Source organism: Macrotis lagotis, chromosome 5 (genome assembly GCF_037893015.1).
Source record: "Macrotis lagotis isolate mMagLag1 chromosome 5, bilby.v1.9.chrom.fasta, whole genome shotgun sequence".
Lineage (NCBI taxonomy): Eukaryota > Metazoa > Chordata > Mammalia > Peramelemorphia > Peramelidae > Macrotis > Macrotis lagotis.
Window position 1 is genome coordinate 227,334,441 of NC_133662.1, and position 21,004 is coordinate 227,355,444.

Genomic DNA, 21,004 nt, shown 5'->3' on the forward strand with positions numbered 1-21,004 from the left:
GCAACCCTTCACATTGTAAATGTTTCTAATTCATCCATTCCAAATTCTCCCTAAGAGCAGCAATGCTTTGTTCAAAAATTTTGGTAAAATCTAGCTTAACCAAATCCACGGCATTCCCCTAAAATACCAGTTCAATAATCCCATAGTACAGTAAAACCTGCCCTTAATGTAGCTGTGCTGGCTTTGCAGTCACGCCTTCCTAGTTTCACGTTTGCCAACAGCTCTGTAATGATCCACTCTAGAATGTTCCCAGGAATCAAAGTCAAACTAACTGGCCTATAGTCTTCAGACTTTGTTCTCTCTTCAGTTTTTTTTTGAAAGGCAGAACATTTGTTCTCCAGTCTTGGATCCTGCTCCCATTTTCCACCATCTTTTCAAATCTTACTGACAGAAGCTTAGCCACCACATCTTGTAGGACAAGAAGACAGATTTCATCTGAGCCAGGTGATTTGAATTCATCAAGGTCAATTTTTATATTCATGTTTAGTTGTTCTTTAATCTTATCTGCCTCTTCACAACCCTTTAGGGGGGTTTTCTTGGTTGTTAAAAAAAAAAACTGGTTTGCCATTTTCTCCTCCAGTTCATTTCACAGATGAGAAAATTGAGGCAAATAGGGTCAAGTGATCCAATCAGAGTCACACAGCTAGTAAGTGTCGGAGGCTAAGATTTGAACTTGGGTCTTTCTAACTTCAGGCCCATCTCTCTATCCACAACAGCAAGGGCAACTAGTACCCTTTTATCTCCTTATTTATCTCGGATATCAATGCTCTGAAAGTCATTTTTATTTTTTAATTTCTATTAGAAAATTTATTTTTCCTTTAACAATTGAGTACTCTTTTTCCTTTATTAGTTATCATCATTCCATCCACTCCAAGCAAAGGTCCTGTCCTTTAATTGATCCTCCTTTCCCAGCCCAACTAACTTAAAAATTAATCCCTTTTTATTGTTCTTAACTTGCTTTGTTAATATCAGATAATTCTGAGCTTTAAAATTTCTAACATTATTTTACAGGACTGGCCTACCATTTATATGTCATTCTCTGGCCTTACTTCTATTTTTAGTATATGACTTTTCAAAAATCTTAAGTTGGTTGATGAGTTCCCTATTTATCCACATCAGTCTCTTCAGACCAATCCTCTTTTTTCTCCTCATTGGAATTGTTTCCCTTTGTGACTTCAGAATTTCATTCATAAATGTTTCCTATTCCTCCTGGGCTGACTTATTCTGAAGCATTTTAGTCCATGGGAATCCACCTGTCTTTCCTCTGCACCTGCTGAAATTTGTTTTTGCAGATCTAGAACACTTAGATTTCTTTTGTTCTAGCACAAATTCTAGGATGGAGTGGTCACTTCCCATCAGGGTCTCCCTCATCTCCACCCCAGCAACCAGTTCCTCGGGGATCACCAGATATTAGCAAGGGAGCTTCGGAGTTTTCTGGGCAAACATCTTGAGTTGACAGGTATGGAAACTTAGTGTCCCTAGAAAGACTCTGAATCTCTGTTTTCCCCCACTCTATGAACCCTCCTAGTCAGTAATTCCCATGGAAAGATTTAAAGTTCTTAAGGAAGCCCCAATACTGTGCTAGTCCCCTAAGCCCCCCACCATCAATTCACTTGAAGGTGAAAGCTCCACAGCTGGGCAAAGAAGAGGCCATTCTACTCAGTCAGTTAAAGCCATATTCTTGTACATACTGGTACAGAATGACCATATCCACCTAGCATACTCTGACTGGACAAATGGGCTGAGGTACCAATCATTTCTTCTTCAGGGGAAAAAATAGACTACTTACAGCCCTACCTGTTCCATCCCTATCCTGTCAGGGGAAATTTTCAAGACTACTAAAGAGAAAATTCAGCCATACATAATAAAGGTCTTCTATCAAATTTCCAGACATTTATTCAATTCAATAAACTCATAAATGTAAGTTAACTAGACTAAGGAGTAACTAGATAGTTTGGAGTCAGCAATACCTGAGCCCAGCCTGGGACACTAGTTGTGTGACCCTGCCTTAGTTTCTTCATCTGTAAAATGAGCTGGAGAAGGAAATGACACAACACTCTGGTATCTTTGCCAAGAAAACCCCAAATGGGGTCATGAAGAGTGACACTACTGAAATGAATGGATAACAACTACACCAAGTGCCAGGGATCCAAGGTGGCAGGGAGACAAAAGTAATGTTATGCCCTTAAGTCCATATGACTTTCTGAGAGGAGGAGGGATTACAACTTGTAAATAGATTGTAATGCTATTTAATTTGATGACGGTGATAGCAAATAAGAATATCACTGATTTCTGGAAGCAAGGATGAGAAATCAGAGCAAACTTTCCCAGAAGAGACCCAGGAAGAGAAGGATTCTGAAAGCAAGTGATGAGGAGGGAGTGCATTCCGTACATCTTCACAGAAGCAAGAGGTGCATTTGAGCATTTCACTTAGATCTTTCATTGATCTCTTTGCCTCAACCCTCCTCCCCAGTAAAAAGCAGCCCCTTGGAACAATGACAGGAACAAGACCAGAACCTAGGCTCCTTGACTACCAGGTCTGTTCTCTTTGCACTAGATAGGAGACCTTGCCCAGCATTTTATGGTTAGAAGAATGTACGAAATTCAGAGATGAATGATTCACTTACCTAAGCATAATAAACAACCTCAAGATCTCTTCGTTGTTTATCACTTGGCTGAGCACATAACTGCAGAGTGTGTCTCCATGAGTAGCTAGATAATTCTGACTGATGAGATAGGACTGATGGGATCCTGAGATAGAGCTCTTCCACAGGTTCACTTATCTCAGTTTATTGAGGTCAATAAATGAAGGAGGATTTTCTTTCTTCTTGGGACCACATCATACTACAACTACCAGTTCTTTTCTCCCCACAGCCTGAGAGGAAACAGGACCCCCTAAAATACCACTCATCTCTATCACAGTTCTAGCAGACACTCACCAGAAAAATAGCATAATAACCAATTCAGTTGAGACCCTGCATGTTCTAGATACAAGAAAATGCAGATAGTCTAAAGAAACTCACCAGAAAAATAACATACAATAATCAAGTCAGTTGAGACCTTGCATGTTCTAGATACAAGAAAATGCAGATAGTCCAGAGGAATTCATCAGAAAAATAACATAGTAACTAAGTCAGTTGAGACTTTGCATGTTCTAGATATAAGAAAATACAGATAGTCCCGAGGAACTCATCAGAAAAATAATATACAATAGTCGTCAGTTGAGACTTTGCATGTTCTAGATATAAGAAAATACAGATAGTCCAGAGAATTCCTCAGAAAAATAACTACAATAATCAAGTCAGTTGAGACTATGCATCTTCTAGGCACAAAAAAAAAAATTAGAAAGTCCAAAGAAACTTTTCCACTGGGCTCCAATTGACCAATTGTACATTATACTTCCCTCAACTCAGACTTGGTCCTTAGAATGAACAAGACCTCCTTAGAAGTTTCAAAGTTAGTTGAAGTAATGTTGTACACAATGAGGCTTCTGATCATTTTCTGTGTTGGTGTATTACCAAAAACCACAGTCCAGAGCCCCTAGGACTTGGGGTTATCTTGGCATCCCAAACCTTGAGGGGGTTCTTTGGACCTAGAGAGGCTTAGCAGATGTTGTATATGATATTCTATTCTATTGGATTCTATATAAATGTTTTGTTCTTCTAATCAAACATGGAGCCCAGCGCTTATTGAGCTTCTCCCCCTAGGAAACTATGGTCCAAGGGAATGACTTCTCTCTGGAGTCAGAAGACCTGATTTCTGCCTGCCTCCATTACTCACTCCATCACTCCCTCCCCAAGCCAGTCCCTTAACCTCCCAGGGTTCCATTCCCACATTTGCATAAAAGATGGGCTTGGACTGGGGTCTGTTTCAGTTCTTCATCTGCCACCACCCAGTCCCAGCAGCTGCTTTCGAGAAGGGGCAATTGCAGAGAGTGGGAGGTTTGCAAGGACACACATTTCCCAGCAATGCCTCCTTCAGTAAAAACCCAACACAGTTTCGTGACCAAGAAAATCTCCACAACACTGAAGAGGCTGATGGGATTTTACAAGAAAAAGCAAGAAAAACCTGAGAGCAGAGGTTTCTGCTGATGCTAGAGGAGATAAGTACAGAAAGTCAGCCTCAGTCCAAAAGGCTACAGGCAGTTCTTAAGTTAGAAACACAGAGGGAAAGAAGGTTATACCCTGTACGTTTCCACAGTCAAGTGGTCTTGATAAATGGGCAGGCCAGATAGAGGACAGGCTAAACAAGTTACTGTACTTCGTATTCACTCTGCCCAGCCTCAGAGTGGGGGCTGTCTTCCCCGAGACAAATTCCTATGATGCTAAGTAAGACCTTACCCAGGGTTTCCTGGGGCTCAAGATGCAAGGCTGCTCCCTAGTCCTATCTACCAAAAAGTGGGAAGAAACCAAGTTCCCAATTGCCCTGTAACTTCCAGTGAGGAGTCCCTAGTCTTACAAACCTTTATCTCCTCATGCCCCAGAACCTCCCCCCCCAAAATAAAAAAGGCAGAAGGAATAACTCATTGGATAATGCATGGAAGAGAAACCTGGTGGAATCAGCTAAAGACTGAGTCTCCCCTCAAAGAGGAGAAGGCATTCCCCATTCCTCTCCAGAGAAGGAGCTTATAGCAAGACAAAGTTATCAGGGTGTTTCTAGATATTGAATTCAGGTCAAAACCCCACTTAACCCAAATAATCACCTCAGTTCTTTATATCACCTTAGCCATGGAGGTCTAAGCTGAATGGCTTTGGGTCCCAAGCAAGGAATTAAGACACTCTGTTAAGTGTTTTATAGATCTCTCATTTGATCACAATCCTAGGAGATGGGTGTGTCATTATCCCCCATTTTATAAATAAGGAAACTGAGGCAGACTGAGGTTAAGTGGCCACACAGATGAAGTGTTGGAGACCGTATTGAGCTTGTCTTCCTGACTCCGGGCCCACTCCATCCACTTTAACTGCCTAGGTAAACATACCTCCTCCTCCTCCAGGAGTTTTCCCAGCAATACTCTGCAGAAGATCACATTTGTGGCTTCCTATTACCCCTTCCTACTTCTTAGTTAGGAGAAGAGGGAAACCTGAAGTGATAGCAACTTTTCAGGAGGGGAAAGTTAACAGTATATTCCTTTGACTTGAAAGCCAAGTCGGCCTCAGTTCCTTGGACTCCTGCCTCAGACCCAAGGACCACAGAAGGCTAGATAGTATCTTTTCTAAGAAGCCTACTCACCTCCCTTCCCAGATGAATAGCAGGTGAGAGTATTTCTATCTCTATCAACCCAGGCTATTTATCCCCTGAAGAGCTGAGTATCTACTTGAGGAAAAGAAAACACAGGGAGGAAGAAGGAAGCCCAGTCAGTGCCTTCTCCCTGACCAAAGTTAAGATGGGCTGGCGACATCAGCGACGTTACACAGTGAGACACTTGAAAAAGAAATTCTTACCTGTACCCAGGACCGAAGCTCTCTGGTAAGGTTACCCTGGAATTCTTTCACTGCTGACAGGTGTTAGACTTGGAACCTGTTGGACTTTGGTTGAACAAAGGTTGATTTAAAAGCTGATCTATTTAACAGGACCTTGTGGTCTAAGTTTGAAACGACCTATGTCCCCCTCCCTGCCAGCACTGGGGCCATGAGGGATGGCAAAGTCCCAGACAAACCTGACTGCTCTGTCCTCAAGGAAGGAGGGCCAGGGCTCTCCAGCAGCGCCCCTTGATTCTGCTCATCAATAACCTCAGCCCTCTGCCCAGCCTCCCTGGATTTATTGAGAACCTGAGATGAGAAGTATAGAGCAGAGTACGAGCTCACGACCTATGTGATCTTGGGCAGGTCATTCCTGGGTTCTCTCCCCAAGGCAGAGGAGAAGCCTCTGCTGCAATGCTAGTCATTGCAGTTGTGTCTCTGTCTCTCTCACCCACACACGGCCCTTGAATTTTTTTACCTGCCTCTTTCTGCAGAGAACTTTCCACCTATGGGCAAGGTCTTCCTTACACTCTCCCACATGGAACTTCTCCCAACTGTGGCGCCTGCTTGTCGTCCTGCCCCACACCAGCAACAGAGGCAACTAGGGACAGGCCAAATGCACCACTGAGAAGCTGCCCAACCCTGCTCCCCAGGACAGCTGCCTTGGGACAGGTGAGCCCAACCGGTTACTCTGGCCTCCAGCCCAGGCCAAAGTGATGAACAAAACAGAGATCTCTATCAATATCACCCACACAACCAGGTTGGCTGGCACCAGTACTCTTGGATGACCTGGATCCCCCAGCCCACGATTAGAAATGAGGGTGAGAGGTGGCTCAGTTTGCCCCAAGGTAAAAAAGAAGAACTGAACCCAAATCCAGTCTAAGAATTCCACTACCACCAAAGTTGTGCTATACAATTACACACACACACACACACACACACACACACACACACACACACACAAATGCACAATGTACCTGTGCTCATTAGTGGGAGCCAGTGGAAGCTACAAAGGTATCACAAAGGGTTCTGAGCCCCCGAAGGACTAGATAAACCCCCAGAAAGTCAGGCTTTCCGCTCAGAGTGTAGCTTCATGTATACCACACCTATACACCCAACCCTCTCTGACATTTCCTTTTCTGATCCATATCCCACCTGGTCTATTCCTCAGTTGCTATCCTCAGTCACCTTCCCCCACAGTAAGCTCCAAGAGCACTTCTTGTGCTATCCAGTTGATCCTGACCACATACAGGTTTATATATTGGAGATACTGCAGGTATGGTCCAGCCCACTGAGATAAAATGATTATTGTAATAAAAAAGTCACACAATTTTTTTATTTCCCAGTACATATAAACGTTATGCTTACACTATGCTGTAGTCTACTGCATGTACAGTAGTATCTTGTCTAAAAATAACAATGTGTAAGCATTAATTCAAAGCTATTCCTTAAAAAAAAAAAAATCTAAGTATCCTCTGAGCCTCCAGTGAGTCATCATCATTTTATCGGTGGAGGATCTTACCTCCATGTTGATGGCTATTGACTGATCAGGGTAGTGGCTGCTGAAGTTTGGGGTGGTTGTGACAATTTCTTAAAATAAGATAACAATAAGGCTGCCACATCCACTGACTCTTCCTTTCCCAAAAGATTTCACTGTAGCATGCGATGCTATTTGATGCCATTCTACCCACGGCAGAACTTTCTTCAAAATTGAAGTCAGTCTTCTCAAACCCTGCCACTGCTTTATCAACTTAGTTTATGTGATATTCTTCCATACTGTTGTGTCTTAAGGAAGAGAGAGTCCCAAGGAGAGGGAGAGAATGTAGGTAACAAAGGTTGGCTGAGCAATCAGAACCTACGCACTTATCAATTAAGTTCTCCGCCTTAAGTGGGTACAGTTTGCGGTGTCCTGAAACAATTACAGTAGTAACATCAAAGACCACTAATCATAGATCCCCTAACAGATACAGTAGTAATGAAAAAGTTTGAAATATTATGAGAATAACCCAAGTAAGAAACATGATATGATGTGATGTGAGCACATGCTGTTGAAACAATAGTGCCAATAACCATGTTTAATGTAGAGGTGCCCTCTACCTTCAATTTATAAATATATATATAGTAAATATATATGTCTATAGAGAGCAATAAAGCAAAGTGCAATCATATAAGATACGCCTGTATTTCCTTCAATTCCATTGAACATTTATCATACTATAACTTATCTTCTTCCTGCAGCTCTGTGTCTTCTCTTTCCTTTCCCTCCATCCCTGACTCCACAAAGAAATATAAGACACATTTCATGCCTTCCTATATACTAGTTGGGGAGTCAAGGCATAAATACATAAAGTCAAAAAAACAACAGAGATTTGTTTATTCATCTGATAAAATGAAATTCAGTAAATGTTAGACATCTCTCAAAGCAGTATATAACTTACATGCAAAGAAAAAGCACAGACAAGGAAGGCTCTGAGTGACAGGGAGGAAAAGACCAGGGCCAACTGGAGAGGTCTAGAGGGCTTCAGGGAAAAGTTTAGACTTGAACTGGGTGCTGGGGAAAGATGGTGGTCCTATCCAATTCCAACTTCAGTTTTTTTCAGTTTTTTTAAAAAATCATTTAAAAATGATTGCTTCATTTTACAGAGGAGAAAGAGATGAAGATGAAGATAAAGACTTCCTTGATTTTGATCCCTTTGTATTACAGAAAACAGAGTAGAGGAAAATGGTTTGGACAACATCTTGGAATGGGTTGAATAGGAGGCAGGTTCAGTAGAGAGTGAGAAGACTAATTTGGCAAAAATAGACGATTTGGGGCAATTGTTGCTGGGGAGGGTAATACTAGGAGAAAGTGTTGAAGTGATGAGTGAAAGCATCAAGCCTAGGTAGACAATTCATTTCATCCTTTATATATACAACACACACACATGCAAACACATACATAGATACACTTGTCATGAGGCAATAGCAAATGTCATTGAGAGTGTCAACTTCCCCCAGCATCCAAGGAAATGGCCAAGCTCTGCTCCTTTCTTCAGCTTCATGTTTCTCCAGCTCAAGACTGATCTCACTGGGCTAGGGAGAGAATAAGTCATCCCCTCTTGAGATCCTCCAAAGAATCCTCTGTTCCAAAAGTTATTCCATTCACTGAGTCAGGAGATTTGTATTAATAGTCAGAAAATCAAGGTTCAGATCCCACCTTTCTACCCAGGTTACCTGGAGTCATGTTGCTTAACTGGGTCTTTTTCCTCATCTGTAAAATGAGGCAATCAAGACGACTTGATTTACATAATTGATGTCATATTGCTCACCTTCTCTCAGGGTTGGGGGAGGGGCAGTTGGGAGGAAAATAATCTGAAACTCAAAAATGTTTAAAACAAATATTTAAAAATTTTAATATGCAATTGGAAAATATTTAATGAAATAAATTTAAATATATTTTTAAAATTTTTAAAGACTATAGGTTCCTACTAAACATCCTTCTTAACTCCAAATCTGTGACCATGTTATAAAATTGATTTCAAAGACTTCATTGATAGGGTGAATGATGATGTTTTGTTTACTTTGTCTTCCCATGTTGTTGCTATGAGAGCAGGGATCCATGAGTTTGGAGAAGTAAGGAGACAGAGGAGAGTTGAATGGATAGGAGTTGCTCATCTCCCACCAGTCAAACTGAGATTAGAAAGAAAAGGGAATAGAAATAGGGAGATACAGGAAAGATGCCTTGGAGCTTGAGTTCTGAATGTCTCTGTTATTTTTAAAAATTCATTTTATTTTTTTTTTATTCCTGCTTTATGTATGGTTAACCTGGGATAAGCCAAAACTTCTTTAGACCTGATCTTAACTCAAATGAGGTCAGGTTTAGACAGAGAACCTTCTCCTAAAACCAAGAGGTCTCAAAGAGTCAAATGGTGATCCTTGCTTTAGGAAATCAATGATAATTGCAGATGGATGTAGTCAGTGCCACTAGATGGGCAGAACTTGTAACCAAAGTCCATACATTGGTTCCTGGCTATACGTGATCTTTTTAATGCCCTTCCCAATCCGGCACCAGTCTACACTTCCAGACTGACTAATGTTACTCAACTTTATCTGGGCTGTTTGCCATTTCATGAACTCAGTATATATTTGATCTCTGTGTTTTTGCACTGTCTGTCCCTCAGGCCTGGAAGACATGCTCCCACTCCCATTTCTGCCATTTAAAATCTTTAGTTTCATTTAATATAATTCAATTTCAGTTTTCTAGAGGAAGCTTCCTGATTCCACTAATTGTTAGGGGTTTCTTCCCTTACAAATTATTTTTCACTTATTCATCCACGTAAATATGGAGTCACTTCGTAGAATATAAACCCCTTGAGAGCAGTGAGTATTTTTCAGCTTGTAGCTGCATACTCAACAAGGCAGTTAATTTAATTGTGTCTAGATAACTATTTCTTTTTTTAATTTAAGGCAATGGGATTAAGTGACTTGCCCAAGGTCACACTGCTAGGCAATTAAGTGTCTAAGGCTGCATTTGAACTCAGATCCTCCTGACTCCAGAGCTGGTGCTCTATCCACTGTACCATCTAGCTGCCCCCTGGATAACCATTTTTCATGAAACAAGGAAGATTCTTGTTCCCTTTCAATCCTATGATTCTGTGAGGTGAACTGAATTTAATTCTTTCTTAGTTGCTACAACCTCAAAATCTTTAGCCTACACCCAAACCCAGGATAATTCAGTTTATTGTCACTCCTCATCACTAACTACCCAATTTAGAAAAGTAAGCTGTTCCAGATCCCATAACCCTCAACCTTACTGTTTCTGTGCCTAGATGGAGATAGAAGACCCTTCCATCTCCCCTCCCCCACTATGCCCTATCCCTCATTACCTTCAAGATGAAAAAATCACCTGCAGAAACTCAGGATGAATGAGAGGGTTATGGCTCTGAAGGTCATCTTTATTTTTCTGCTTCCTAAGGGTTCCCCTGACTATATCTGAGTCTTCCTGTCTTGGCTTCCCTTCATGATTGAAAATTCTCAGGGATCGGGAAGGAGTCTTCTATTTCTTTTGCTTCTGCTTTAATAATTAATAATCTCTGACATGGACATATCGACAAAACTACAAAGTACTTTCACACACATATTGCCTTATTTGTTCTCACTGTCTTACAGATGAGGAAACTGAGGCTTAGAAAATTTAAGGGGCTTGCTTAGATGAGCTCATATAGTCCTAGGGAGAGAAGGGGTGGGGAGAGAGAGCTGGAGAGACAGTGAGACAGAGACAGACAGAGAAAGAGAAAGAGACAGAGACTAAGAGGCAGAGAGGCAGAGACTGAGAGAGAGACAGAAACAGAGAGCAGGGACAGGATTCAGAAGTTGTTCAATTCATGTACTTGCCTAAATGAGACTGGGTAGCAAGCATGTGAAATGGTGACAGAGGACATATTCAGCCTCATTCCATAATAAAGGGGAGGATGAAGTGGGTGGAGGGCAGAATTATTGCCTGGACTCTGGTCAGTCAGAATAGATAATTAGCGAATGGAATATTAGATGGGTCTTTTCTCAAGACATTTTGGACATGGCTGAAGACACAGCCCCTTCTCTCAGGGAGGCCTCATCACAAATCTTTTATAAAACCGACACCATAAACCAGAAAGCCACCTACAAAGGGCAAATATCATAAGAGTGGAAGGAGAAAGTCCAAAAAAAGGCATTTAAAGAGTCAATAGGTGCTATACAAATTTGATACCCTTGTTCTATATTTCCAATTTGTCTTGAAAATTCCTGAGTTCCTTTTATCCTTTAATCTTTTCAGTTCTTATGGACCAACAACACTCAAGTCAATCAATCATCACATCAATTAACCACTTGCTATGTGGCAGGCTCTGTACTACATGCTGGATTCACAAGAAAAAGCAAAAATAGTCTCTTCCCTTGAGAAACTTCCATTCTAATGGAGGACACAGCTCACATAAAACAATAGATACAAGACAGAGACCTAGAAGACAAATCATGAAAACTATTTGTTCCTGAAGTCTGAAAGGAAGCCAGGGATCTAGCAGGTAAAGGTAAGGAGGGAGGGCATTCCAGGCATGAGGATTAGCCAGTGCAAAGGTCTAGAGATAGGAGATGAAGCACTTTGTACGAGGAGTAGCACAGAGACTACTGGGAATGCAAAAATATTTTACTCCTATAATGGGAAATAAAGTATTAAAAGATTAGAAAATAGAAAAAAGCTAACTTTATATTTGATCCTATGGGAAATAGGTAACACTGAAGTTTATGTTAGGGTCACTTAGTCAGATTTGCACTTTAAGAAAATCACAGACATCCATGTGATTTAATAGTCCACCATATCACATTCCATAATTTGTTTGGTCATTCTCTAATCATTAGACACACTGAAGAGTGACTTCTGTGCAGGTTCTCTGTGGCTACAAGCCAGAACTGTAAGGAAATCATTTGCAAGGGAGTATGCAAGGTTTAAAAAGAAGAATTTCATTAGCACTAAAAAAAAAAAGTAATCTTCTCTCCACCCCTGCCCCCTCCCAATGTGGACATCATGGGGTTTTTTTGGGGGGGGTAATCTAGTTTTAATATATATAAATATATATTTTCTATTTATTTACATCCATATGCATATGTATATTTTTAAGTTATAAAATTTCCTTCCACCCTCCCTTCCCACCCCCCTCCCCTCAGCGAGGAACAGATTAGCATTGTACATACACATTTTTGATAAACATGTTTACAGATTAGTTATTTTCAGTGTGAGGAATTAGAATTAAGGGAAAGAGATACATAAGAGATAATTTTTATAAAGTGTTCATCAGACTCTTAAAGGGTTGTGTGTGTATGTGTGTGTGTTTGTGTGTGTTTTGTTTTTTGTATGGATTTTCTTCCTCTGGATGGGGATAACATAGTCCATAGCTGATATAATAGGGTTGTCCTAGCTTTCAACTGCTGAGAGGAGCTGCTTCCATTAAGTTATAATGTTCTTCTTTACAAGACTATATTGTAGTTTCAGATTATAATATGCTTCATTTCATCAAGGTGCACTTTTAATTTTAAATACCAAATTCTTGAATCTTATTGGCACATGCTAGGATAGGGCATATTTCACTGATGTTCTGGTGAAACTGTTTCCAACCTTGACAAAGAGTTAAGAACATCTTATTTCAAAATGGTCACTAAAATACTGCTTCCCTACCACAAAATTTAGCTGCCAAAAATTAGGCAACAATCAACTACCCATCTTCTAATGGCTATGCTATATACATATATATATGTATAATATTGGTATATATATATATATAATATCAGTATATATATACATATATATATAATATATATCCAGACAACTTATCAGCAAAGATAAATTAACAAAAAAGATGAGACATCAAAATAAAGATTAAGACTTAGAAAGAAACCTTTTCTGGTTAGTGGCAAGAAGAAAACAGCATATTAAGTAGATGCTTAAGGCATCCCTGCATATGTGAAAGAATGAAGTGGTGCCACATCATTGCATTTCAATACAACAAACAAGATGACTCTAAGTCAATAGGACAGATTTGACAGTTATTCTTGGAGTCCCATAGGGGCTCTTTGTAATCTATTAACACATTTGTCACTTAAGATATCAAATAATTTTACTGGGTTTAAGATAACTGTCATTTCCTTACAAGCACTCCCTTTAATGATTCCTGTTCTATTAACTTAGGGTTCTCTAGAGTGCTATATACTGAGGTTAGTTTAATAATACATTTGTAAGTAGACCTGGGAATAGTGGCACAATAGTTGTTCATCCATTTTACTGACCAGAACATTAGATGCAGAAAAGAATACAATGGAGAGATCTTTATTTTCTTCTATCTACCTTCCAAGTCACTTGTGCTGTCTTCATTTTTTTCTGAATTGCTTCCCATCAATTCCTTTACTTAACCAGTGAGAAACCAGGGAGCAAGGGGAATAGCAATTTTAGCTGAAGGTTACTTGGAAACTCTTTGATTAAACTTTGAATAATTCCAAAAAATAAAATAAGTGTTAACAGAAATATTCTTTAGTAATATCAACTAAAAAGTGAGCTATTTACTTTAGAATCAATGTACAGAAATTTACCCTTAAAGTCTTATAGAAGAGATTTGATGAACAGGGTTCTGAACACCAATTAATTTTCATTTCATATCAGACTATCATACAAGTTATTTTCCTTTTGACTTTGGATGCAGTTTAATTTGCAAAAAGGATTTACAAAACAAATTGTTTTTAACCAAATCATGTCTTGTAAATTGTTTATAGAAAACCCAGGGATAAAAATGAACTGTTTATTGTGGAAGGTCTAAAATTACAATATTACAGTAGAAAATACATGAGGTAGGAGATAAGGGGGAAAACCAAGGCAATATTTGGCTCAAATTCATAACTCCTACAGCTACAACTACAACTCCTGTTTTCTTTACTGAACTTACACTTTCACAGCTCAGTCACCTTCTTCCACTTCAGATTCAGTCGTCTTCCACATTTTTGAGCCACTTAGCAAATTTTTTTCATTTGCTTACGAAAGATACTTTTCCCTTTTGTATCTTTATATCACATCAAAATGGGCTCTTCACTCAGAACTTATTTTTAAAAAATCACCGTGATTTTCTGGCAGACTTTCAGGAAGTGAATACTCATAACAGTACTCCTAAATATTCAGTAACGGAGTCAGCTCAGATGGACCCAGAGTAGTAAAGGCAGCAAGCAGAGGCTATATTACTTCAAATGATGAATGTTAGCTCTACTTAACAGCTCTTCCTTTTTGTTTCATTCCAAGGTCCTTATTATGTGTAACCAGACGATACCTATATTGATCAGCTCTAGGATATTATTTTTCTTCATTTCCTCCTTGACACACAAAACTATATCATTGAGTAGATCACCATGTGACATTTCTGAACATACCAAAAGTTCTTTTGGACCTGCTCCCATAAGATACTCTCTCACTTTGTTGGCAGGAAAAAGTTCCTTCAGCCTGTTGTCCATGCTGACTTTTTGAAGACTAACAGCTATTGCGTTTATTTTCTTTTCATTTCATTCTTTTCATTAATTTAAACAGCTTTATAGAAAAGGCCACTGATGCCTTCTTTTTTTAAAATTTTATTTATTTTCATCCATCACTGATGTCTTCCTTAGCCAAGTTCTCATTTTAAAGGTTGTTAAAAATGAATGCAATATACCTTTGATCCAGCAATACCACTTCTAGGTCTATATCCCAAGAGATCACAAAAAAAGGGTAAAAAACCCACATATACAAAAGTATTTATAGCAGTTCTTTTCATAAGTGACAAAGAATTGGAAATTGAGGGAATGCCCATCAATTGGGGAATGGCTGAATAAATTGTGGTATATGAATGTGATGGAACACTATTGTTCTATAAGAAACCGTGAGAGGTGGGACCTCAGAAGAGCCTGGAAAGACTTGCATGAACAGATGCAGAGTGAAGTGAGCAGAACCAGATGACCATTATAAACTCTAAGCACAACATGGGGTGATGATCAACTATGATGGACTAGATCACTTCTGCAGTACAACAATCAAAGACAATACTAAAAGGCTTGTGATGGAGAATACCATTCATATCCAGAGAAGGAAATATAGAGTTTAAATGGAGACCAAAGTTTACTAACTTCAATTTTTTAAAAAGTTGTCTTATGAATTAAAAAAAAAAAGAATGGATGGATGCATTAGTGATGCAATGGATAGAGCACCAACCCTGGAATCAGGAGGACCTGAGTTCAAATCCTGTCTCAGACACTTGACTTACTAGTTGTGTGATGTACAGCAAGTTATTTAACTCCAATTGTCTCACCCCCCCCCCAAAAAAATGGATGCATTAAGTGTCCCTTCAGCCAGAGAACCCCAGTCAGTTTGACCAATTTGTTCTCAGATTCTGAAAAATCCTTTAAGAATAGTGGCAGCTTTTTAACTTCATTCTTAGATCCCTTTTCAAGTTATTTAGATCACTTAATTCATTTGCTGAATACCAGAGCAAAGGCTTGCATGGTCTCTAGGCCTTCTTGTGCTGCAAATATACAGACATCTGGAGGCATCCTGCCATCTGCCAGCAAGCCATCAATTACCAGAATGTCATAGTGTTTCTTCATGTTGGCAATAATCAAGTTTTTTTCCAGAACTTGATGCCCAAGAAATTTTGTTACTGCTTCCAAATGAGTGCCAGTTACAGTTAAATTTTAATTAGTCTTGAAACTCTGTATTCTCTTTTCTATTTTTAAAACATTGATCTGATAGTATTGGCTTTTGCTGCTTTTGATTATTCAAGTAAGATACCTAAATTGAAAGCAGAGAGAAAAAATTCAGAAACCCCCAAGTGGTGGTAACCCGGTGGTGGTAACTTAGATCTGAATTAATTTGAAGATAAGAGAGGGGAACAATTTGGAATTTTTTTGCACAGACACTGGAGTGGTTTTCCATGTCCTTCTCCAACTCCTTTATAGGTGAGGAAACTGAAGAAAACAGGGTTGAGACTTGCCCACGCTCACATAGCTAGTAAGGGTCAGTTCTGAATTCAGGAAGATGAGCCCAGAACTCTCTGGGGGAAAAAACGTTTTGGTTTGGTTCCAAAAACAGCCTTGAGATCAGGGGGAGGAGGTTTCAGAATTCACTTAGGGCAGGCAGCTGGCCTGGTTGGGTACATCACATATGAAAGCTCTATATCAGATATGCCCTTTATACTTCAGAGATCAGGTACTAGGTTTAAGGACCTCTTCATATCTATGAAACATTAACACTCAGACTGGTGACCCAGTCATTCCTTCCTTCTTTCTCCTACCCACGCAGTTTAGGAACATGATCCAATCAATAACCAGCCCCCTTGTCCCCCTCTCCCATGACCTCTCCACAGAAATAAAAACTGATGAAAAGAAGAAAGACACATCACATTGTGGACTTTCCACAAAGACCCCTAACTGGGAAGAAAGCCAGACACTTAACTATGTGGTTGGCAGTGGTCCACCATGGAGGGGCCAATGCACCAGTCTACAGCAGTAATCTGCAGTCACCGGGAAGTGGCACCAGGAGATTCCCCAGGATCAATAAGCCAGGTCCCCACATGCTCCCAGAGCACAGGGGAAAGGAGGATAAGATCTGTATAAGCTTATTATTTTAGTTTATGTTTTGTAACAATTCATTTGATCCTCACAATGATCCTGAGAGAGGTGTTCTTATTATCCCCTTTTACAGTTGGGGAAACTGAGGCCGATAGGCTGAGAGCTGCCCAGAGTCACAAAGCTACCAAATGTATGAGGCTGGATATGAATTCAGGCACTGCTCTCTGTCTTTGGCACCATTCAGCTGTCTAGAGCCAGGAAGAACCTTGAGATGGATTCCAGAGAACTCTTTCTCTCCAAGTCCACCAAAGGTTCCACTCACACCATGGAAGAGCAGGGAGACAGCTCTGTGTCTCCTAGGACCCTGACCCTGGCAAGCTAGCTGAGCTGTTGGATGTCAGCCATTGGGAGGCTCAAGGACGAAGAATTAATGCAATAGAACTCAGGAATAGGGTTAACCTCGAATTAAGCAGAAGGGCATTTTCTTGTGATCTTACTCCCCCCCCCCCCCAAATGCCAAGAGGTCCATAATTCTACCATTAACATTCATTCTTTTTGGTTAACCATTGCCTAAATCCTTGTTCCTCTGTTGATGTAACCACTGTTAAGATGAGTAAAACATTAAGTTTCTCACCCCTTCCTATTAATGAAGTTAACAGGTTCCAGGACAGACCAAGAGCACAGAGAGCCAGAAGGACATTCTCGTGGGGCTGGGGGTGGGGGGAGGCAAAGGAAGAAAGAGCCCAGAGAAAGTGAAGACCAATTTCATTAACTCACAATTTTGCTAGGGCTCACTTTTGGCAGGATGCTCCAAGTGTCCTGTCTGCATTGGGCTGAATTCAGTGAATTTTTATTAACTTTTGGCTGGTAATCTGACCTTTTAGTTAAGCCTGACAAATGTGTGCTGGGGACCAATGAATCAATTTTTCAGCCCAAATTGGCAGAAGGAGACAAAGAGGGACAGGACCTAAACATTTAGTAGTTTTGTGACTCTATATAGTTCCCAGTCTGCCTTAGTTTCCCCAATTGTAAAATGGAGATAATAATAATACCTCTCTCAGGATCATTGTGATAAACCCCAAAACCCAAGCTTTTGAGACAATAACTCATTACTGTATTTCCCCCAAAATAAGGCCAAGTCTTATATTAATTTTTGCTCCAAAAAGACACATTTGGGGCTTATTTTCAGGGGATGTCTGGAGATAGGTAGTCATTCTTTTTTTTTTTTAGGTTTTTGCAAGGCAACCGGTATTAAGTGGCTTGCCCAAGGCCACACAGCTAGGTAATTATTAAATGTCTGAGACCAGATTTGAACCCAGGTACTCCTGAGTCCAAGGCTGATGCTTTATCCAATATGCCACCTAGCCACCCCTAGGCAGTCATTCTTGCAGGAATCATATATAGGTGTTTACCCCTAGTCCAAAGCCACCCACTTGGGTATTTATAAATACTTAATTATAATCATATTATCATTTATTTTGAGTATTGATGTCAATAATATTATTTATATATTTAATTATATATTAATATTATTTTATAATTCAACACATCTGCTGTGCATCGTAATGGAAGTACTAAATGTGCCTGTGTGGCTGACGATCTTAACTGGGGCTTATTTTGGGAATTGGGCTTATATTACAAGCATCCTGAATAAAATCATGCTTGGTCATATTTTCAGGAAAACACAGTATTTGACAAAAATGACTGGGAAAACTGGAAAACAGTATGGCAGAAACTGATAGTTGCCCTTGTTCTCAAAGAAGACCACAACATCAGGGAGGTGATGCCATGACAAGAACATGAATTGGATTTGAGTGAGGTGGGGCTGTGCTAAGTCACCAGCCTCACTTTCTCCTCCAGAGCCATCTGATGGTCCAGTGGCCAGATAGGAATCAGGATGACTGGATATGGCCCTGAAGGTGAGGTCATCAGTTTAAGTGACTTGCCCAAGGTCACAAAACTTGTGAAATGTCTAATACTGGATTTGAACTCAGTTCCTCCTGACTTCAAGGCTGGTCCTCTAGCCACTCCATTCTGCCCTGGAAGAAACTAGTGATCTTATACTCCATATCAAGATAATGTCAAAATGGAAACATGATTTAGACGTTTAGGTTGATACTGAGCGCATGGAATAGTTTACTCACCAGATCCAGGGATAAGGAAAGAATTTAAAACCAAACAAGATACAGAGAGTGTTATGAAATGTAAAAAGGATATATAAAATTAAAAAGGTTTTGCACAAATAAAACCAAAGCAACCAGAATCAGAAGGAAACCAGAAAACTGGGGGGGGGGGGGGGAAAGAGGGAGAGACATATTTTTACATCAAATATCTCTGATAAAGGCCTCATTTCTCAAATATAAAGAGAACTTAGTCAAATTTATAAGAATACAGTCATTCCTCAATTGACAAACAGTCAAAGGATAAGAACAGGGAGTGTTCAGACACAGAAATCATACTATCTATAATCATATAAAAATTCCTATTACTATGGATTAGAGAAAAGCAAATTAAAACAACTCTGAGGTACCATCTCATACATATCAGTTGAAAAGAAAAATGATAAATACTGGAGGGGATGTGGAAAACTGAGACACTAATTCACTATTGACTGATTCAATCATTCTGAGGAACAGTTTGGAACTTTACTCAAAGGACTCTAAAATTGCATACCTTTTGATTCAGCAATACTACTACTAGGCTTATATCTCAGAAAGATTTTTTTTTTTAAATATGTGTGTCCTATTTGAAAAAAATATTTATAGCAGCTCCTTTTCGTAATGACTAAGAACTGGAAGTTGAGGGAGATTTGGAGAATAGCTGAACAAATTGTGGTAAATTGTAATGGAATAGTATTGTGCTAAAAGAAATGATAAGCAAGATGATTTTTAAAAAACCTGAAAAGACTTTCATGAACTGATACAGTGAGCAGAACCAGGAGAACACTGTACACAGTAAGAGCCATATTGTATGATGAACAACTGTAAATAACTTAGTTATTCTCAACAGTGCAATGATCCAAGACAATCCCAAAGGATTCATGATGAAAAATGCTATTTACCTCCAGGAATAAAAAAAAACTGATGGCATCTGAATACAGACTGACACAAACTATCCTCCTTTTTTCCTTCCTTTCTTCACAAGTTTTCTTTTACAAAATGACTGATAATGTTTTACATGATTGTACAAGTATAACCTATATATTAGATTGCTTACTGTGTCAGGAAGGGGGTAAGGGAGAGATGGAGAAAATTTGAAACTCAATTAAAAAAAAAAGTTAAAAGTTTGTTTCACATGTCTTTGGTGAAAAGCAATAAAATATTTTTAAGAAATTTTAAAAAGCAAGAAGCAGTTGTGAGTATAACAGTCTTAGTCCCAGTCTCCAGTCAAGTCTGAAGTTTGCAATAGAATAACCAGGGCAGAAATTACAAAATAAACGGGCATCTGATGTTCTGTGGTTCTGCACCAGCAGAGCTCCCCAACTGCAGCTGAGACCAAAGGTTGTCTACTGGAACGACTGGGTAAAGCCCACAGGAGTGTTGCCCAGACCCAAACCCAGGTCAGAAACTTGCAGAACTCAGATCACAGGGCAATTTTCAGACTTTGTGTGGATAAAACCACTCTGAAATCTTGTGGATCCTTAGCCTGAGTTGTCCCTAAGTTCTTGGAATTCTATGATGCTCAATATCCCAAGAAAACAAGAAAAGGACCAGCCCAGATATTCCTTCCAAAAATTCACCAAGCTCAGACCTAACATAAAGTCCAGAAAATAATCTAGAACAATAAGTGAATTTAAAAAAAATCCCATAAAAACTAGTCACTCAAGGTCACTCAACACTCAAATCCAGAAAAAGAGAATATTTCCAAAATATTTACAAGCAAAGCCTCAAAGTAAAACGTAGCTTGAGCACAAGTTCAACTAGAACTCCAAAGAGAGAAACGGAAAAAGAAATGAGAGCCATGAAAGAAAAAACTGAAAAGGAAATTAACAGCTTGGCACGAAATACAAACCCTTACCCAAACAACAAACTACCTAAAAATAAGAATGGACAAAATATAAGACAGTGATTCCATGAAACAAAAAATACTAAAAAAAAAAAAAAACCAAAGTTAATAAACTGAAAAAATAGAATAAAATGCAACTTCTCATAACAAAAAAAAAGTATTTGGAAAACAAATTAAGGAGAGATAATTTAAAAAACTGAAATAGAGAATTTGCAGTAATTCTGATAAGGTGCATAGAAACTTTGAAATGCAAACTTAGGAATCAAGAGAAACATAAAAAAGATAAACAGAAGCAAATAATAAGATTCTAAACAAGGATAAATTATACATTCTAATATGAGATGATACATGTTCCTCCTCAGAATCTTATCTAAATTAGAAGTCACAGGAATCTATTTAAACCAAGGACCTGGAATTTATGCTATTATATTCTGATGATCTTAAATGAGCAGAAA

General features: G+C 39.3%; 1 protein-coding gene and 1 pseudogene across 3 annotated transcripts in view; both read right to left on the bottom strand.

Moving 5' to 3' along the window:
* PDZK1 (PDZ domain containing 1) overlaps nucleotides 1-5,961 on the bottom strand; it is a 34,619-nt gene extending 28,658 nt beyond the window's left edge. Inside the window, exons 1-2 of one of the 3 annotated variants that reach the window (XM_074188618.1) lie at nucleotides 5,938-5,961; nucleotides 5,442-5,525 (exon numbers count right to left, since the gene is read on the bottom strand). The gene's annotated coding sequence lies outside the window, so the exon portion shown is untranslated. Of the gene's footprint in view, nucleotides 1-2,627; nucleotides 2,653-5,229; nucleotides 5,413-5,441; nucleotides 5,526-5,937 lie in introns of those variants that run through there. The other 2 variants (XM_074188619.1, XM_074188620.1) reach the window with 2 other exon arrangements.
* A 7,953-nt stretch (nucleotides 5,962-13,914) lies between these two features.
* Nucleotides 13,915-15,581, bottom strand: LOC141489496 (eIF5-mimic protein 2 pseudogene; annotated as a pseudogene).
* Nucleotides 15,582-21,004: the final 5,423 nt, after the last annotated feature.